Here is a 19,655-nt window from a genome sequence, read left to right as displayed (position 1 = left end):
TGTGCTTCCTAAAGTTAGACTTTGCACCATAGCCACCACATGGCATCTACAATATCTACTTTGCTTTCTCATTGATATCTTCTGCCTATAAAGCCATGGGGAAAAATTCACCGTTGCTACTACTGACTGTGGCCCTCATAACAATGCAGAGCCCTTGCCAAAGATGCTTCCAATGGCACAGTCTTCAAGATCCACAGTAGCGTGCCTTCTATCTGTTTTGTTCTCCACCCTGCATTCAGCATCGACCACAATGCTTGACAGAGAGCAGACATTCAATACCCAACGAATAAACTCGATTTTCAAAATTAAGTGCTTTTCCCAAATCAGCAAAATTCTTAAATAATTTATTTTGTCCTTCTCCACAAGTCATATGACACACTGGGAATTTATTTTCCATTAGAGTAAGAAAGACCATAGTTCACTAACCCTGGGTAAATGAAGTGATGCACTAAATCATTTTTAACAAAGCATCAGCATGACCCTTTGGTGGGGTGTGCTCCCTGCATTCCCTCATGCTTTATTGCAAAAATATATGTATGTTCCTAAGCTTCTCTACGTGACCTTGCAATCTTTCACCTCCTTGGGTCATTTGCCCTTTTACCAACCTTCACATTTGATTAGCTAATTTGTAGCTTTCCTACAAGTTTATTTATCTTAGATTTTGCATTCTCAAGGAAGTTTTTGTGACCTTTTATGTCCTTCCATTATGCTCCCGTTAACACTCTCTGTTTGGCAGTATCTTAACACTCACCACATGGTGGCCCCACCAGTCTCCTGTCCTGTATCCTCCTCCAGACTCTAGACAGTAGACTATGTTCTTTGAAGGCAGTGAATGCTTTCTAATTCACCATTGTATCCCCAGCATTTCGAATGAAGCTTAGCAGCTCCTTAGTGTTCTGTGAATATTGAAAATGACCTATAATGAATCATATACATATAGGAAATACTTCTTAGATGTTTTAAACATCTATAAGGCACTTAACAAAGTTGAAGATGATTAATTTAATTAGTCATAAGTAACCATATTGATTGATCCCTGTTCAATTAGAAAGCCACTTGCTATTACCTCTGGCTGGTCAATATGAAGTGAATTACATCCTTGAACCAGTGTGTTAATACCTATTTAACTGCTATTTTAGCTCATTTTACATCCCAGCTATTTTTTTTCTTGTGTCCGATGTAATTCACCTGAAGAGGCTTCATTTTACTCAGTCACTATTGCTTTCGTGTCATTCATTCTTTAAACATTTATTTATTGATTAGGTATTGCATGCCACCAGATACTCAAAGTACTAGTTGTAAAGGTAAACTAAGGCTGGAGCCGAACTGGGAACGAAGACACAAGGCAAATGGCAGTGAGAATAGCCTTTATTAGGGTTTGTGGGTGAGGTTCCTCGGTCCAAAGGCGTGGGCCGAGGAAGTCACGCTGAGGGAGGAGGTTAGGGGCTTTTTATAGCCCGAGAGGTAGAGAAGCTGGTTGTGCAAACAGGGCCTGGGTTGTCTTGAAACTACTAAGGCAGGAGTTGAGTAAGAGTCATGAGGAAGGAGTCTTTGAAAACTGTTAACCGAAACTGCTGTTTACAAACCTGTGGAATGCAGGTGAGCTGCAGGTCATGGGGGAGTGTGGTTGCCCAGCCGGAACTCTGATGCATGTAAGTCTGTGGGTGTGTACAAGGGTGAAGGGAGTCTTTAACAAAAGGCCTGCTACGCCGCGTAACGCCGCCATGTTGGGTCTAGATTCCTGCTAACATTCCGACCTCTTTCTAATAAGAAAATGGGGCAACGTGTTCATCTGGCTGCTTCCTGCTGGTATGGGTCGTTGTGGGGTTCTTTGGAGGTCAGAACTTGGGTATAGGGGTGGAGCAGCATCTGATTGAAAGTGACCTGGGAGACTTCTTTCATGCGGTCCTGGATGAAGCAGAGGACACGGGGAGCTATGAGTAGCAAGAAGCCAATGATTAGTAAGGGGCTTAGAAAGGGTAGGACTTAACCAGCCACAGACGACTGCCACCACCTAAGTGAGGGCCTTGATCCAAGGTTTTTCTGGTGGAGTCTTTCCTGAATCTTTTCTAGAATGAGGAGATTGGTTTCTACTAGTCCTAACTCATTGATGTAGTGTTTGGCCAGGAAGGGGAAAGGAGAGGGTTAGGTTAGAGGAGTTAAAAGGGCTGGGTAAGGGTACCACAACCAGTGGGGGCTTATTCAAGGCTGCACACAAGAAACAATGAGAGATGTTGTGTATCTCAGCCATGTGTACCACTTGAGCCCCTTCCCTGACTAAGGTTAGCCAGGAAAAAGGGTTGCTGCTGTCCTGGGGCTTGCTGCCTGGGCTAGAGCTGAGATGGCTTCCTCCTGTTGTTAGATGTCAGACGCCAGGCTGACGAGGCTGCTTACGACCTTGATGTAGGCCTTAAGGATCCTGAGTCAGGCCACGGGATAAGACTCACTGTGCCTACTGGTCCTAGGAAGGACAAGATCTCTTCCACATCCTGAGGAGGCTGGAGAGTTTCAATGAGGCTTATTCTCTCTGCTGTGAGGCTTTTTGTAGTGGGTGTGAGGAGTATGCGTAGGTAGGTGACAGAAGGGCTGCAAAGTTGAGCCTTAGCCAGAGTAACCTGATAACCTCGGTCACCTAGAAAATTTAAAAGTGTAGCAGTATCTGCAAGGGAGCATTCCTAGGAAGGACTACATAGTAATAAGTCATCAACATACTGCAATAGTGTGCTGTGGGTCAGAGGACAGAGGACAACATCCTGTGCCAGTGCCTGTCCGAAAAATGGGGGCTATCATGGAACCCTTGAGGCAAGATAGTCCAGGTCTGCTGGGAAGAAACATGAGTGTCTGGGTCCTCCCATGTGAAGGCAAACAGAAAGTGGCAGTCTGAGTGTAGAGGGATGGTAAAGAAGGCATCCTTCAGGTCAAGCACAGTGAGATGAGTGGTGTCAGGGGGAACACACGAGAGGAGTGTATATGGATTAGGAATAACTGGAAAGGTAGTGACTACTGCCTCACTGATGAGGCATAGGTCCTGTATGAGGCAATAGGCCCCAGAGCTTTTCCGTACAGGCAGGATAGGAGTATTGCATGGTGAGTTGGCAGGAACTAGAATGTGCTGCCAGAGCAGGCGTGTAATGATGGGTTTTAGTCCCTGTCGGTGTTCAAGGGAAATAGGGAACTGGGGTCTAGAGGGGAACTTGGAAGGGTCTTTTAGCCGGATGTGGACCGGAGTGTGGTGCTGGGCAATGATCGAGGTGGAGGTGTCCCACACCTTAGGGTTAATGGGGACTGGAAATGGGAGTGGGGGTTCAGCTTGGCAGGGTTTGTCAGGTGAGAGGAGGGGGAAGAGGAACGCAAGGTGTGGGAAGGGGTTGGGTCAGAAGTGAACTGAGGCCCCTAGCTTGGAGAGGAGGTCTTGTCCTAACAAAGGGACTGGGCATGAAGGAATGATAAGAAATTAGTGTAAGAAGAGGGAGCCATCCAAGCGGCAAGACAGAGGAGGAGTCCGGCAGTAGGTGGAGGGAGTGCCATCAATTCCCATGACGGTGACAGTGGAGGGGTGGCTGGGGCCACTAAAGGAAGGCAAAACAGAGTAGGTAGACTCCATGTCCATGAGGAAAGATATGGACTTACCCGCTACCTGGAGCATAACCCTGGGCTCGGCGAGAGTAAGAGGGGTTCCCGAGTCTGGGCCTCTTCAATCTTCGTCGGTGTCGAGGAGCTGGAAGGTGCCTCCAATACCTGGAGGAGGGTCATCACGTTCTGTGGATAATAATAGAAATAAAATAGAACTGGCCTTATTTATAAAATGAAATTTTACTTGCTTTTATTTAATTTAAAAAAAGAAAAAAGAAATAAAAACGAGTTTCTGGCCGGGCACGGTGACTCACATCTGTAATCCCAGCACTTTGGGAGGCCAAGGTGGGCAGATCACAAGGTCAGGAGATCGAGAATAGCCTGACTGACATGGTGAAACTCTATCTTTGCTAAAAGTACAAAAATTAGCTGGGTGTGGTGGTGCACGCCTGTAATCCCAGCTACTTGGGAGACTGAGGCAGGAAAATTGCTTAAAACACGGAGTCAGAGTTTGCAGGAGCCAAGATTGCGCCACTGCCCTCCAACCTGGCAACAGAGTAAGACTCCATCTAAAAAAAAAACAAAACAAAAAAAAAAACAAAAAAAACACGAGTTTCTGAGGAGAAATCATCACAAAGGCTGAGAAATTGGACAAGTGGCCTCAAAGCTTTTTTACTGATACGTAATGATCATATACATTCCTGAGGTACATGCAGTATTTTAACCCATACATACAATGTGTAGTGATCAAATCAGGGTAATTGGGATATACAATGCCTCAAATGTTTACCATTGCTTTGTGTTGGGAAAATTCCAAATCTTTCTTTCAACTGTTTTGAAATGTACAATAAGTTATTCTAACAGTAGTTTCCCTACTGGGCTATCGAACACTGGAACTCAACTCTTGATCTATGTGTTGAACTTGGGGATTTTATAATTAAAGCTCCATTGCTACAACACAGAGAGCACCCAAGAGTTTGCTGATCACCTTTAAAACTCCAGTCCAAATTTAGGCAAAATTCTTTTGTGTGCTTTCCTTTCATATAATTGAGATAGGCCAGCATGACTAGATGTGTTCTCAGAAGGTTGGTATTACCACTAGACACCAGGCTGGCCTCTGAAACAGACTGCCTCTGTGCAGATTGTTTTCTTCTTTGTTCCAAATCCGAGCTAAAGCTATCTCTTGCCTTGTCACCAACAAATTCAAAACATTCTTCTCTCAAAAAGTAACCACATTACCTTGATTTGAAATTACCAGCAACATTAATGTAATTTAAGAGACAGATTTGATTCAGAACTAATGGGCAGGACTGTGCTAGATGACACAGTAACTTGGTTCCACCCACTCTATCATGGCCATTCGATGTGACCTTTCCCACTCAAAAGCTTATTATAAAAGAATTACTTTCTCAGCTTTCTTTGCTGATAGAGTCTAAGTAGCCAAACACATTCAAGTTATCAAAATGCATATGAGTTCATGTTTTAGCCAATTAATTTATTTATAAAGCTTTGGTCTATTAAATATTTTGTCCAAAGTGACAAAAAGGAATATAAGGGTAAAGATGAGCTGTACTTCCAAAAGGATATTCAAAACCATTACCTTCACTAGGGATAATTTTCCCAAACTAATTGAAATTTGAATAGAATTCGAGGTGAGCAAATAGGAACAAAGAAAACAGTGGCAAATAATATGATTTAAAAATGGGCAAAGTGCCTGTATAGATATTTCTCAAAAGAAGAAATACGAACGGCCAAGAAGTATATGAAACAATGCTCAACATCACCAGTCTTTGGGGAAATTAAAATTAAAACCACAATGAGATATCACCTCACATCTGTTATCTAACATATAAAAGGTAAGTGTTGGTGAGGGTGTGGAGAAAAGGGAAACTTTGTGCACCATTGGTGGTAATTAATGTAAATTAGTATAGCCATTATGGAAAATAATATGGGGTTCCTCAAAATTGTAAAATAGAATGACCATAAGATCCAGCAATCTCACTATTGAGTATATATCGAAAGGAAATAAAATCAGTATCTCAAAGAAATATATGCACTTCCATGTTCATTGCAGCATTTTTCACAAAGGCCGAGATATGGAATCAACCTAAGTGTCCACAGACAGATGAATGGATAAAGAAAATGTGATACACATATACAATGAAATAATATTCGGTCTTAAACAAAAAAAGAGGAAATCCTGCCATTTGCAACAACATTGATACAACTGGAGGACATTACGCTGAGTAAAATAAGTCAGGCCCAGAAAGGCAAATCTTGCATGATCTCATTTGTATGTGGAATTTTAAAACGTCAAACTAATCAAAACAGAGTAGAATGGCGATTGCTAGAGGCTAGGGATTGGGAGAAATGGGGAGATGTTGGTCAAAGTGTAAAAAGTGTCAGTTATGCAGAATAAGTAAGTTCAGGAGATCTGACATACAGCATGGTAACTATAGTTAATACTGTATTTTATTTACTTGAGATTTGCTGAGAGAGTAGATCTTGTGTTCTCACAACAACAAAAAAAGTGGTAACTATGTAAAGTGATGAATATGTTCATTAGCTTGATTGTCATGATCACTTTACTGTGTATATGTATATTGAAATATCATATTTAATACAGTACATACATTCATTTCTGTCAATTATGCCTCAAGGACAATTTTCAAAAACATAGACAGAAAGGTAGAGGCCTCCAATTTGTAAAAACAATATTAGTTGAAGATGAAAATGGGTGTAAAAGAGGCAATGAACTCAGAAGCAGAGAGAACTTGGGAGTGAAAGCAGGGGAATACAAAAGTCAACTTCCTTCTCTCCTTCCTCTTCCCATCTTGCTCTCCTTTCCCTTCTCTTTGCTTCACTCCCTCTTCTTTCCTTTTCTTCCCTTTCCTTTTCTTCCCTTGCTAAATAACTTAGTTCAAAAGCTATTAGGGGAGGTAGAGCAAGGTAAACATTGGTAAGTGGGGGAAGAGGGACCCAGATCAGTGTTAGAGCTTGAGAAGGTATGGAGGCTCACACAGAGGGGCAGCCTAGCTCAGAATGTGACAGCCCGAGGGTGTGAGGAGAATATTAGAGTAGGAGAGTGGTTCAATATGGGGTAGTAGGGCCTGAGCAGAGGAAGCATAGCATTTGTGTGAGGAGAGATAAGGTGGATATGACCTAAGATTAGTTACATATGAGGAGATTGATGAAATAAGCAAATATTTTAAGGACTATGAAATCCGAGATTTTTGCTGTTACAGATAGGAGTTGCAATTATGGAAAAGGAGAAACCTACAATAAATCTTGTGGCTTTGGTTTGGAATTAGAGGTATTGGTGTGAACATATGATTTTCAATATATATGGATAGATGTATAAATGATGATGTAACTATGTGTGGTAGATGCCACCCAATGAAGTTTATCAAATTTAATTTCCCTAGAGTCACTATAACATAGTACAAATAAAAATAAGGTGCAATGAAAACACTTCTGTGGTATTTCTGCCAAAAATTCATAACTCAAATCTAATCATGAAGAAACCTCAGATAAAAACACATTGAGGAATGTTCTAAAAGATAACTGACCTGTAATCTTCAAAAGCACCAAGGTCATAAAAGCCAAGGACAGACCAATGCCAACCTGCTCCCCAATGAGAGAGACTAAGGAAACATGACAGCTAGATGAGCATGTGATACTGGACCGGATCATCTGGTAATAAAGGATATGACTGGGACACTTGGTAAAACTTAAATAGAGTCTGACGATTACATGGCAGTAATGTCTCAGTATCAGTGTTAATTTCATGATAAATGTTAGTGTTTATGTAGAACCATGTCTTCATTTGTAGGAAATATATACTAGAATAGTCAGAGGGGATTAGATACCATATTAGCAACTTTCAAACAGTTCAGGGGGACAATGATTACTATTTGTACTGTGCTTGTGAATATTATGTGGGCTTGAGATTCTTTCAAAATAAAAAAATGAGCAAATAAAAGGGGACAGGTATAACTAGATCCTACTGTTTCTCACTGCCCTATTTATCTCCCTTCCAAGGAGATGCATGCCTAGAATTAGAGCAATTGTCTAATGACTTGATACAAGACATCAATCCACCAAGCATAGTGGTGCATAAAAATATAGGTGCTATCAGGCTCTAGCTGCCATGCCAAGCCTATCCTTCATGAGTTCTTCACTTGAGTGAAAATTATGACTATAATGCTTGATTTTAAAAAATAAAATGAAAGCAGGGAAAAATAAAGATGAAAACAATTAGTTGTTTAGCCAGACATATATATTGTCTTTTCCTATCTTCTCAACAACCTTTTTGGGTAAAAGCTATACACAATAAATTGGGAATCCAGTTTGATTCTGTCTTTTGTTTCTCAGGGCTGCTTGATAGGCATGAAGTCCATAGTCATGAATGTGAACTTGCCATGAAGATAATGGGACTCTTCTCTGAGAGAAAAGATAAATACTGCCCAAAGTATGGCCAAATCCACTTGCCTTGCAGGAGAATGATTATACCTTGATATTTGAAATGACGTGTTGTGCTTGTTGATGAAATAGGGGGAAGGGGAGAAAGGACAAAAGAAGAAAATGCAACAACTTAACAAATGCACTTGAAACTCACGGGCACTGCATACTGGAAAAAGATTTGCAAAATGAAAGTTTATGCCAAAAATGTAGACTGTAGACTAAAGGCAGGACAAAATAAGGAAGTGCTACTTTTATTTATTCAAAATATTTAAATCACTGTTTTGTTGACCTCTAATTGGAAAACACCATGCTCTGGAGCAGAGTGAAAATTTAAAAAAGAAAATTAAAAGAAACCACAAGTTCTTTCATTTTCCTCATCAGTAAAATTGATCAGTCAACCAAAGAGCGCATGTAATTACAAAACCTTAGAACAAAAAAAGTTTCAATTTCAACACAGAAATCACAAAGTTTTCATCTTTAATGGAGTAAAGAAGGTGCTATGGTTTGAATGTTCATCCCCTCCAAAACTCATGCTGAAATATGGTTGTCATCCATATTTCCTCATGGGATTTCATATTCATCCATATCACCTCATGGGAGGTGAGACCTTTGGGAGCTGATTGAGCCTTGAGGGCTCTGCCTCATGATTGGGATTAATGCCATTATAAAAGGACAAGTTTGGCCCCCTTTTGCCCCTTAGCCCTTCCACCTTCTGCCATGTGAGGATTAGCTTTCCACTTGTCTGAAGGACACAGCAGTGGAGCCAGAGACTGAACCTACTGGTGGCTTGACTTTAGACTTCCTGTACTCACTCTGTCACCCAGGCTGGAGTGCAGTGGTACAATCTCGGCTCACTGCAAACTCCTCCTCCCAGGTTCAAGCAATTTTCCTGCCTCATTCCCCCGAATAGCTGGGATTCCAGGCATGCACCACCACACCCAGCTAATTTTTGTATTTTTAGTAAAGACGGGGGTTCACCATGTTGGCCAGGCTGGTCTCAAACTCCTGACCTCAGGTGATTAGCCCACCTTGGCCTCTCAAAGTGCTGGAAATACAGGCATGAGCCACCGTGCCCTCCAAAAGGCACTTCTTATGTGGTGGCAGCAAGAGAAAATGAGAGAGAATCAAAAGCGGAAACCCCTGATAAACCCATCAGATTTCATGAGACTTGTTCACTATTGCGAGAACAGCGTGAGAAAGCCCCCTCCCCATGACTCAATTACCTCCCACCAGGTCCCTCCCACAGCACATGGGAATTCAAGATGAGATCTGGGTGGGGACATAGCCAAACCATATCATTTCACCCCTAGCCCCTCCCAAATCTCATGTACCCACATTTCAAAACCAATCATACCTTCCCAACAGTCCCCCAAAGTCTCAACTCATTTCAGTATTAACTCAAAAGTCCACAGTTTAAAGTTTCATCTGAGACAAGACAAGCCCCTTCCAGCTATGAGCATGTTAAATCAAAAGCAAGTTGGTTAATTCCTGATTCAATGGGGGTACAGGCATTGGGTAAATACAGGCATTTCAAATGGGAGAAACTGGCTAAAACAAAGGGGCTAAAGGCCCCATGCAAGTCTGGAATCCTGTGGGGCAGTCAAATCTTAAAGTTCTGAAATGATATTCTTTGACTCCAGGTCTCACGTCCAGGTCACGCTTATCCTAGAGGTGGGCTCCCACAACCTTGAGCAGCTCTGCTCCTGTGGCTTTACAGTGTACAGCCCCCATCCTGACTGCTCTCACAGGCTGGCATTGAGTGTCTGTGGCTTTTCCAAGTGCACAGTGCAAGCTGTCCGTGGATCTACCATTCTAGGCTCTGGAGAATGGTGGCCGTCTTACAGCTCCAGTAGGTGGTGCCCCAGTAGGGACTCTGTGTAGGGACTCCAATCCCACATTTTCTTTCTGCACTGCCCTAGCAAAGGTTCTCCATGAGGGCCCTGCCCCTGCAGCAAACTTCTGCCTGGGCATCCAGGCATTTCCATGCATCTTCTGAAATCTTGGCAGAGGTACCCAAACCTCAATTCTTGACTTCTGTGCACTGGCAGGCTCAATACCACATGGAAGCTGTGAAGGCTTGGGGCTTCCACCCTCTGAAGCAACAACCCATGCCATACCTTGAACCCTTTCAGTCACAGCTGGAGCAGCTGGGATGTAGGGTGCAAGTCCCTAGACTGCACACAGCAGAGGGACCCTGGGCCCAAACCACAAAACCTTTTTTTCCCCCTAGGCTTCCAGGCCTGTGATAGGAGGGGCTGCCACAAAGGTCTCTGACATACCCTGGAGACATTGTCCCCCTTGTCATGTTGATTAACATTCAGCTCCTTGTTACTTATGCAAATTTCTGCAGCCAGCTTGAATTTCTCAGAAAATGGGATCTTCTTTTCTATCACATTGTCAGCCTGCAAATTTTCCAAACTTTTTTGCTCTGCTTCCCTTTTAAAACTGAATTCCATTAACAGCACCCAAGTCACATCTTGAATGCTTTGCTGCTTAGAAATTCCATCTACCAGATACCTTAAATCATGTCCCTCATGTTCAAAAGTCCACAGATCTCTACGGCAGGGCAAAATGTTGCCAGTCTCTTTGCTCAAATACAACAAAGGTCACCATTGCTCCAGTTCCCAACAAGTTCCTCATTTCTATCTAAGGCCACCTCAGCCTGGACTTTATTGTCCTTACTGCTATCAGCATTTTGGGCAAAGCCATTCAACGTATCTCTAGGAAGGTCCAAACTGTCCCACATTTTCCTTTTCTTCTGAGATCTCCAAACTGTTCCAACCTCTGCCTGTTACCCAGTTCCAAAGTTGCTTCCACATTTTTGGGTATCTTTTCAGCAGCACCCCACTCCTGGTTCCAATATACTGTATTCGTCAGTTTACACATTGCTGATAAAGACAAACCCAAGACTGGGCAATTTACAAAAGAGAGGGGTTAAATGGACTTATAGCTCCACATACCTGGGGAAGCCTAACAATCATGATGGGAGGCAAGGAGGAACAAGTCATGTCTTACATGATTGGGAGTAGGCAAAGAGAGAGAGAGCTTTTTCAGGGAAATTGCCTTATAAAGCCATCAGATCTCATGAGACTTATTCACTATTGTGAGAACAGCACAAGAAAGACCTGCCCCATGATTCAGTTACCTCCCACCAGGTACCTCCTACAACATGTGGGATCTCAAGATGAGATTTGGGTGGGGACACAGACAAACCGTATCACTTTTCAACCTCCAGAACTGTGAGGTGGTAAGGTTTGCTTTTTATATGTTATTCAGCCAGTAGTATTCTGCTACAAGAGCACAAAACAGATTAAGACAGAAGAAAAAGAGTATGATTGAGTATAAAGGTACCTAGATGTGTATGTTTCAACTTTACATCCCTGCCACACTACACAGAAGTAGTAGGGTGTGATTAGTTTATGAATTGATGAAGGGAATGAACCTAGAGTTCAGTATGTTTTCAGCTGAATGTAATTCAAGCTACTTTATTTTACTGGTGACAAGTGTCTACCCATGAAAATATTCTTTGTCTATGTCATTTGTGAATACTCACATATGCCAGTTTGTTTTTTGACACAGAGTTTGGTTTAAGTGTGGCACAATAGATAGAACAAGTTCCATAAAGTGGGCATAATGTTGTTTTACCTTAATGGCTTTGTGAAACCATTTTAATGCCCATTAAAATGGCAAAAATTTAACTTCTCTTTAAATGATTTGATAAGTATCATAGCAACAAATCCTGAGATTTTCATAATTACACAGCACTGTAGTCTTGATAAGTTAAAAAGAGCAAAGGGATAAAGGGTTACAGTGGTCTGGGGAAAATTCAACTATAGAAAAGGTTTCTCAATGTTTTAGACTATTTTAAATTTCAATTGTCCTGCAGTCATTTTGCTTCTGTGTTTCTAGTAAGAGACTACATTTCAGTTTTAGAAAGTTACCCCTAAAATAACACCTTGTTTTGAAAAGTCAGAATTTAAAATTAGTTAGCAAGTAGATTTATAATTTAGAATTTTCACTAAAGGAAACAACATTGGTGGTTTGTGTGTTTTTATCACAGTTGCCATAGTAATAAAATAAACAGCCCTAGGATCTCACAGCTTCACTGTCATTCAGAATACATTTTTCTCACCATCATTTTTCAGCAATATATTTTAATGAAAGTGATATTGTATTTCACTGCAAGTTAATAAAGATCCAGCAGCCATTAATTTGCCAAGCATTTGTTTTTAATGGTTATGAAGTTCGTGTCAGAATCTAAAAATGCCCAGAATATTATCTTCATCAAACCCTTTGAGGCTAAGCACTCACAGATTACAGAGCAGTACATAATACATTTCTTAACTGGAAAGTTCATAACTATTAACCTTTTGACAAGGATCACCGGAGCTGCCATGCTGTAAATCACCTCCTGGCCTCCTTAGATCAAGAGGGTTGTAAAGAAGAGCCGCTGGCCATGGCAACCTGGCAGGAGCAGCCCAGCAGAGCCCAGCTCAGCAGCAAGAGGTGGACCAGCTCTGCAATGTGCAGCTTCTTCCTGGCTGACTCTGGGCTAATTTTTAAATGAAGTGCTTGAACTCTTTAATCAGCATCACATCATTCTGCAGAACAACTCTAAAAAATGTTTCCATGGTAGCAACTGAAGACTTATTCAAAAGTCCTCATATTGCCTACATAACCTACTTAATTACACAGGAACTACTAAACTGTGTGTATGCATAAAATATATACCTTTATATACAAAACGTTATATATTTTATAAATAATTATTCCATAAATGATTAATGCTAATATATATACCAGAGTCAAACCTTTGTGAAATTACTTGCCAAGTCTCATTACTTTAATAGAATTTAAAATACATATNTGCTTGAACTCTTTAATCAGCATCACATCATTCTGCAGAACAACTCTAAAAAATGTTTCCATGGTAGCAACTGAAGACTTATTCAAAAGTCCTCATATTGCCTACATAACCTACTTAATTACACAGGAACTACTAAACTGTGTGTATGCATAAAAATATATACCTTTATATACAAAACGTTATATATTTTATAAATAATTATTCCATAAATGATTAATGCTAATATATATACCAGAGTCAAACCTTTGTGAAATTACTTGCCAAGTCTCATTACTTTAATAGAATTTAAAAATACATATGCCTATAAAATCTTCAAAATTAATGGAAAAAGACAATAAAGAATGAAAATTCTAATATTTATTTTGTGATCCCATTTGAATTGATTTACAAACTCTGCATAAGCTAAAACCTGTATTTTCACTCCTCATGAAAATTACTTCATTATGTGTTTCTAGAAATATTATTTACCTGAAATATAAAACCAATTATTCTGGCTTTCAAGTCATCTGGAAGTTTTCTTTTCTTTTCTTTTTTTTTTTCTCTTTCTTTTAATTTTATGAATACATAGTAAGTGTATGTGTTTATGAGTTACATTTTGATACAGGCATGCAAATCATAATAATCACATCAGGGCGAATGGGGCATCCATCACCTCAAGCATTTATCCTTTGTGTTATAAAACATCCAGTTATACTCTTTTAGTTATTTTTAAATGTACAATTAAATGATCTCTGACTGTAGTCACCCTGCTGTGCTAACAAATACGAGATCTTATTCATTCTTTCTCCCTACTTTTTGTACCCATTAACCATTCCCACTCCCTCCAACACTACCCTTAGCAGCCTCTGGTAACCATCCTTCTACTCTCTACCTCCATGAGTTCAATTGTTTACATTTTAGTTCCCACAAATAAATGAAATATGTGATGTTTGTCTTTCTGTAACTGGCTTATTTTACTTAACATAATGACTTCCAGTTCCATCTATGCTGTTGCAAATGACAGGAGCTCATTCTTTTTTATGTCTGAATTGTACTCCATTGTGTATATGTACATTGTCTTTATCCATTCATCTGTTGATAGACACTTAGATTGCTTCCAAATCTTGGCCTTTGTGAATAGTGCTACAGTAAACAGGGACATGCAGAGATCTCTTCCATATACGATTTCCTTTCTTTTGGGTGTATTTCTAAGAGTAGGAATGCTGGATTGTATAGCAGCTCTATTTTTAGTTTTTTGAAAAATCTCCAAACTTTTCTTCATAGTGATGGTACTAATTTACATTCCCAACAAAAGTGTACAAAAAGTTCTCTTTTATCTAGAGATAAATCTGTATACATCCTTGCCAACATTAGTTATTGCCTGACTTTTGGATAAAGGTCATTTTATCTGAAGTGAGATGATATCTCATTGTAGTTTGTTTTGCATTTCTCTGATAACCAATGATGCTGAGTACCTTTACATATACTGTTTGCAATTTGTATAGCTTCTTTTGAGAAATGTCTATTCAGGTATTTTGCACAATTTTTAATCAAATCATTAGATTTGTTTTCCCTAGAGTTGTTTGAGCTCCTTATATACTCTGTTTATTAATCCCTTGTCAAATGGATAGTTTGTAAATATTTTCTCCCATTTCTGTGGGTTACCTCTTCATTTTGTTGATTGTTTCCTTTGCAGTGTAGAAGCTTTTTAAGTTGATGTGATCTCATTCGTCCATTTTGGCTTCGATTGACTGTGCTTTTGTGGCATTATTCAGGAAATCTGCTCAGCCCAATGTTCTGGTGAGTTCCCCAATGTTTTCTTTTAGTAGTTTCATAGCTTGAGGTCTTACATTAAAGTCTTTAATACATTTTGATTTGATTTTTGTATATAGTGAGAGACAGGAGTCTAGTTTTATTCTTTTACATATGGATATCCAGTTTTCCCAGCACATTTTATTGAATAGAATGTTCTTCCTTCAATATAGGTTCTTGACACCTTTGTCAAGAATTATTTCATTTAAATATATGGATTTATCTCTGGATTTTCTATTCTGTTTTACTGATCTATGTACCATGACATTTTGGTTACTAGAGCCCTGTAGTATAATTTGAAGTCAGGTAATATCATCCTCCAGTTTCATTCTTTTTGCTTAGGATAGTTTTGGCTATTCTCGGTCTTTTGTGCTTTCATATAAATTTTAAAATTGCTTTTTCTAATTCTATGAAGAATTTCATTGGTATTTTGATAGGGATTGCATTAAATCTGTAGATTGCTTTGGATAGCATGGACATTATAACAATATTGATTCTTTCAATCCATGAACATGGAATATCTTTCCATTTTGTGTGTCTTTTCAGTTTTTTACATCAGTGTTTCATAGTTTGCATTGTAAAGATTTTCAATTCTTTAAGTTTGTTCCTAGGTATTTTATTTTATTTGCAACTATTATAAATGTATTATTTTCTTGATTTCTTTTTCAGATTGTTTGCTGTTGGGATATAGAAATGCTACTGATTTTGTATGTTGGTTTTATCCTGCAACTTTACTGAATTTATCAGTTCTAATGATTTTTTGGTGGAGTTTTTAGTTTATTCCAAATATAAGATTATATCATCTGCAAACCAGGATAATTTGACTTTTTCCTTTCCAGTGTGAGTGTCCTTTATTTCTTCCTCTCATCTGATTGCCCTGATATGACTTCTAGTGTTGTGTGGAGTAACAGTAGTGAATGTGGGCATTCTTGTCATATCCTAGATGTTAGAGGAAAGGCTTTCTGTTTTCCCCATTCAGTATGATACTAGCTGTGGATCTGTTGCATATGGCTTTTATTATGCTAAAGTATGTTCCTTCTATCCTCAATTTTTTGAGGATTTTTATCAAGAAGGATGTCAAATTTTATCAAATGCTTTTTCAGCATCAATAAAAGTGATCATACTTTTTTTGTTCTTCATTGTGTTTATATGACATATCACATTGATTGATTTGCATGTGCTGAACCACCCTTGCATACCTGGGGTAAATCCCACTTGGCCATTATGAATGATCTTTTTAATGTGTTGTTGAATTCAGTTTGCTAGTATTTTGTTGAGAATGTTTGCATCAATGTTCATCAGAGATATTGGCCTATAATTTTCCTCTTTTTTTAGTGTGTCTTTTTCTGGTTTCGATATCAGGGTAATACTGGTCTTGTAGAATCAGTTTAAAAGTATTACCTCCTCCTCCATTTTTCAGAATGGTTTGAGTAGGATTGGTATTAGATCCTCTTGAAATGTTTGGTAGAATTCAGCAATGAAGTCATCAGGTCTTGAGATTTTCCTTACTGGAACACATTTTATTTTGTCTTTGATCTCACTACTTGTTACTGGTCTGTTCAGGTTTTAGATTTCGTTATGTTTCAATATTGGTAGGTTGCATGCATCTAGGAATTTATCCACTCAAATATTTTCCAATTTATTGGCATATAGTTACTCGTAGTAGGTACTAATGATTCTTTGAATTTCTGCAGTATCAGTTGTGATGTTTCCTTTTTCATCTCTAATTTTATTTGGGTCTTTGCTATTTTTTTCTTAATTAGCCTGGATAAGGATTGGTCAATTTTATTTATCTTTTCAAAAGCCTGCTTTTGGTTTTATTGATATTTTATATTTTATTCTTCATTTCAAATTTATTTATTTATGCTCTGATCATTATTTCTTCTGCTAATTTTGGGTTTGCTTTTATCTTGCTTTTCTAGTTTTTTTTAAGATGCATCATTAGATTATTTATTTGAAGTTTATTGATTTTTTATTTATTTTTTTTTTTGATGAAGTCTCACTCTTGTTGCCCAGGCTGGAGTGCAATGATGCGATCTTGGCTCACTGCAAACTCCCCCTCCGGATTCAAGTGATTCTCCTGCCTCAACCTCTCGAGTAGTTGGGATTATAGGTGCCTGCCACCAAGCCTGGCTAATTTTTGTATTTTTAGCAGAGACAGCATTTCACCATGTTGGCCAGGGTGGTTTTGAACTCCTGACCTCAGGTAATCCCAAAGAGCTGGGATTATAGGTGTGAGCCACCATGCCTGGCCCAATCTTCTTTTTCGATGAAGGCACTTATAGCTATAAACTTGCCTCTTAGTACTGCTTTCACTATAACCTATAGGTTATGGTATGTTATGTTTCCATTATCATTTGTTTCAGTAAATTTTTACTTTAGCATTTCTTGTAGGATCAATCTGGTATTGATGAAATCCCTCAAATTTGTTTGTCTGCAAAAGTCTATATTTCTCCTTCATGTTCAAAAGATATTATTGCCAGGTATATTATTCTGTCGTAAAAGTTTCTCTCCCCATCCCTTCAGCATTTTAAATATTTCATATTGCTCTCCTGGCCTGTAAGATTTCCATTGAGAAACCTGGTGTCAGATGCATGGGAACTTCACTGTATGTATGTGTTTCTTTTCTCTTGCAGCTTTTAGGTTCCTTTCTTTATCCTTGACCTTTAGGAGTTTGATTTTTAAATGCCTTGAGGTAGTCAACAGCTGGCAAGGCCAACCAGGCTTGTGTCCTTCCCTTAAAGGTGGTGAGTTCCCCCAGGCACTGAATGGGCCCAGAGGTGCTGTCCAGGAGCCAATCACTGGACTCAGAAACCTTAGAAGTCTACTTGATACTCTACCGTACTGCTGCTCAGCTGGCACTCAAACTATGAGATGCAGTCCTTCTCACTCTTCCCTCCTCTTTCCACAGGCAAAGGAGCCTCACTGTATGGCCATCACCACCACAGGCCCATGGGGAGCACTGCCAGGCTACTGCAGATGTTCCCTTAAAGACCCAAGTACTCTTCACTCAGCTTGCTGCCTGGCCTGAGACTCGCTGTTCAGGGAAGTGAACTCCCCTGTGGTCCTAGGTAGGTCCAGAAATGTCATCCAAGAGCCAAAGCCTGGAACTGGAGACCCTAAGAGGCTGCTTGGTGCTCTTCCCTACTCTGTGGTCAAGCTGGTACCTAAGCTGCAAGACAAAGTCCCCTGACTTTTCCCTTTGCTTTTCTCAAGCTGAAGGAGCCTTCCACTGTAGCCACCACAGCTGGGAATGTGCTAGGTCTCATCTAAAGCCAACAAGTCACAGAGTCTCATGCCAGGCCCACAGCATACCACCTGGGTATTGCTGCTGGTTACTCAGGGCCCAAGCTCTCTTTAGTCAGCAGGTGATAAGCCCTGTTACGACTGAGTCCTTCACTTCAAACCAGCAGGTTTCCTTCTGGCCCAGGGTGTGTCTAGAAATGTTGTCCAGGAGCTAGGGCCTGAAAAGGGTACATCATTACTCTAACTGGTCCCTATTCTACTGTGACTGGCCTGGTAGCCAAGGTGCAAGGCAAAATCCACTTTACTCTTCTGTCTCCTCTCCTCAAATGAAGGAAAGGGGTCTTTTTTGGAGCCATAAGCTGTGCAGCCTGGGTAGGAGAGGGATAACTCAATTACTCCCTTAGCTGACCTAGCTGGTGTTTCAATAGATTGTGTGCCCCCCAAGTTCACTGGCTGAGATCAGTTCAACTCTAAGACTCACCTACGAGTTGCAGTCCTTGTGGCCTAGGCTGCCTTTCAAGTTTATATAGGGCCCCAGAACATTTCAGCCCACCATGGTGTGGCTTCCCAGAACTCAAGTTCCAACCATTGAGATGAGCAATTCCCCCCTAGCTAGGGCCGGTTTAAATACTCCCTCGTGGGCAGGCATCAGCTGAGTTCAGCCCAGTTTTTCTTTCTGCTGTGGCAGGGCAGCACTGAGGTCAATTCAATGTTTCACAATTGTTGTGCTCTCCTTTCCCTGAGAGTGCAGGGTCTCTCTCTCTGTGCCATGTGGCTGCTGCCAGGGGGAATGGGAGAGGGATCAGTGATTCGAAGCTACCTTTCCTACTTTTTTCAGTGCTCTTCCAGTGATATGAAGTTAGAACCAGGGATTGAGTGCTCACCTCACTTTTGGTTCTTCTGAAGGTGTTCTTTTGTGTGTATAATATTTGTTAACTTGGTGTCCTTGCAGGAGGTGAAGATCAGTGGAGCCTTCTATTAGGCTATCTTGTTCCTCAAGTCATCTGAATTGAAACGTAAATAAATAAGATGGGCATCTGGGGAGAGTGATAGATCATCCGTATTTCTTTCCCTTTGTATCTAAAGCATGTATTCATTCTTTCAGTACATATCAATTTAGTCTCAGATTTTGCACAAGGTTTTGGATGTAAAGCAATGAAAGATAGACAAATAGTTTGTGTCAAAATTGGTGAATACACCATGTGCAGTGGCAGCATTTAATAAAGACAGCAGGGGAAAGCCAAGAGGCTTCCTGGAGATGAAATCTTAGCTGAATTTTGATGGCTGAGGAAGAATCTGCCAAGTAATGTAGAATGAGGAAGGGATTAAAGGCATTCTTAGAAAATAAACAGCATATGCTAAACAAATAAGACACTTGAAGGATATTGAAATAGTATTCAGGAGCTAGAATGTGGGATGCCCCAGGAAAGGCCGTGTCAGGCTGGAGAGAATGGAAGTTAGCCACAACAAGGAGAAACATAGAAGGATTTTGAGGAGGATATGAATTTTCTAAAGGTCATTCCAGTAGCTTTCAAATGATGTACCTAAGAGGGCTGAAGAGGAGGAGACCCATGTAAAACTTAAGAGGAACTAGGCTAAGGGAGTCTGATAGAGATGATGGGTATAAATCTGAAAAAGAAGAGGTAGGGCTGCCAGTTTTGAGTGATTGATTTTTATGTGGGCAGTGTGTGCAAAGAGTAGTTTTAGATGACAT

This window comes from Rhinopithecus bieti, unplaced genomic scaffold, assembly GCF_001698545.2.
Source record: "Rhinopithecus bieti isolate Rb0 unplaced genomic scaffold, ASM169854v2 scaffold_26504, whole genome shotgun sequence".
NCBI lineage: Eukaryota > Metazoa > Chordata > Mammalia > Primates > Cercopithecidae > Rhinopithecus > Rhinopithecus bieti.
Note: the sequence above shows the minus strand (reverse complement) of the source record.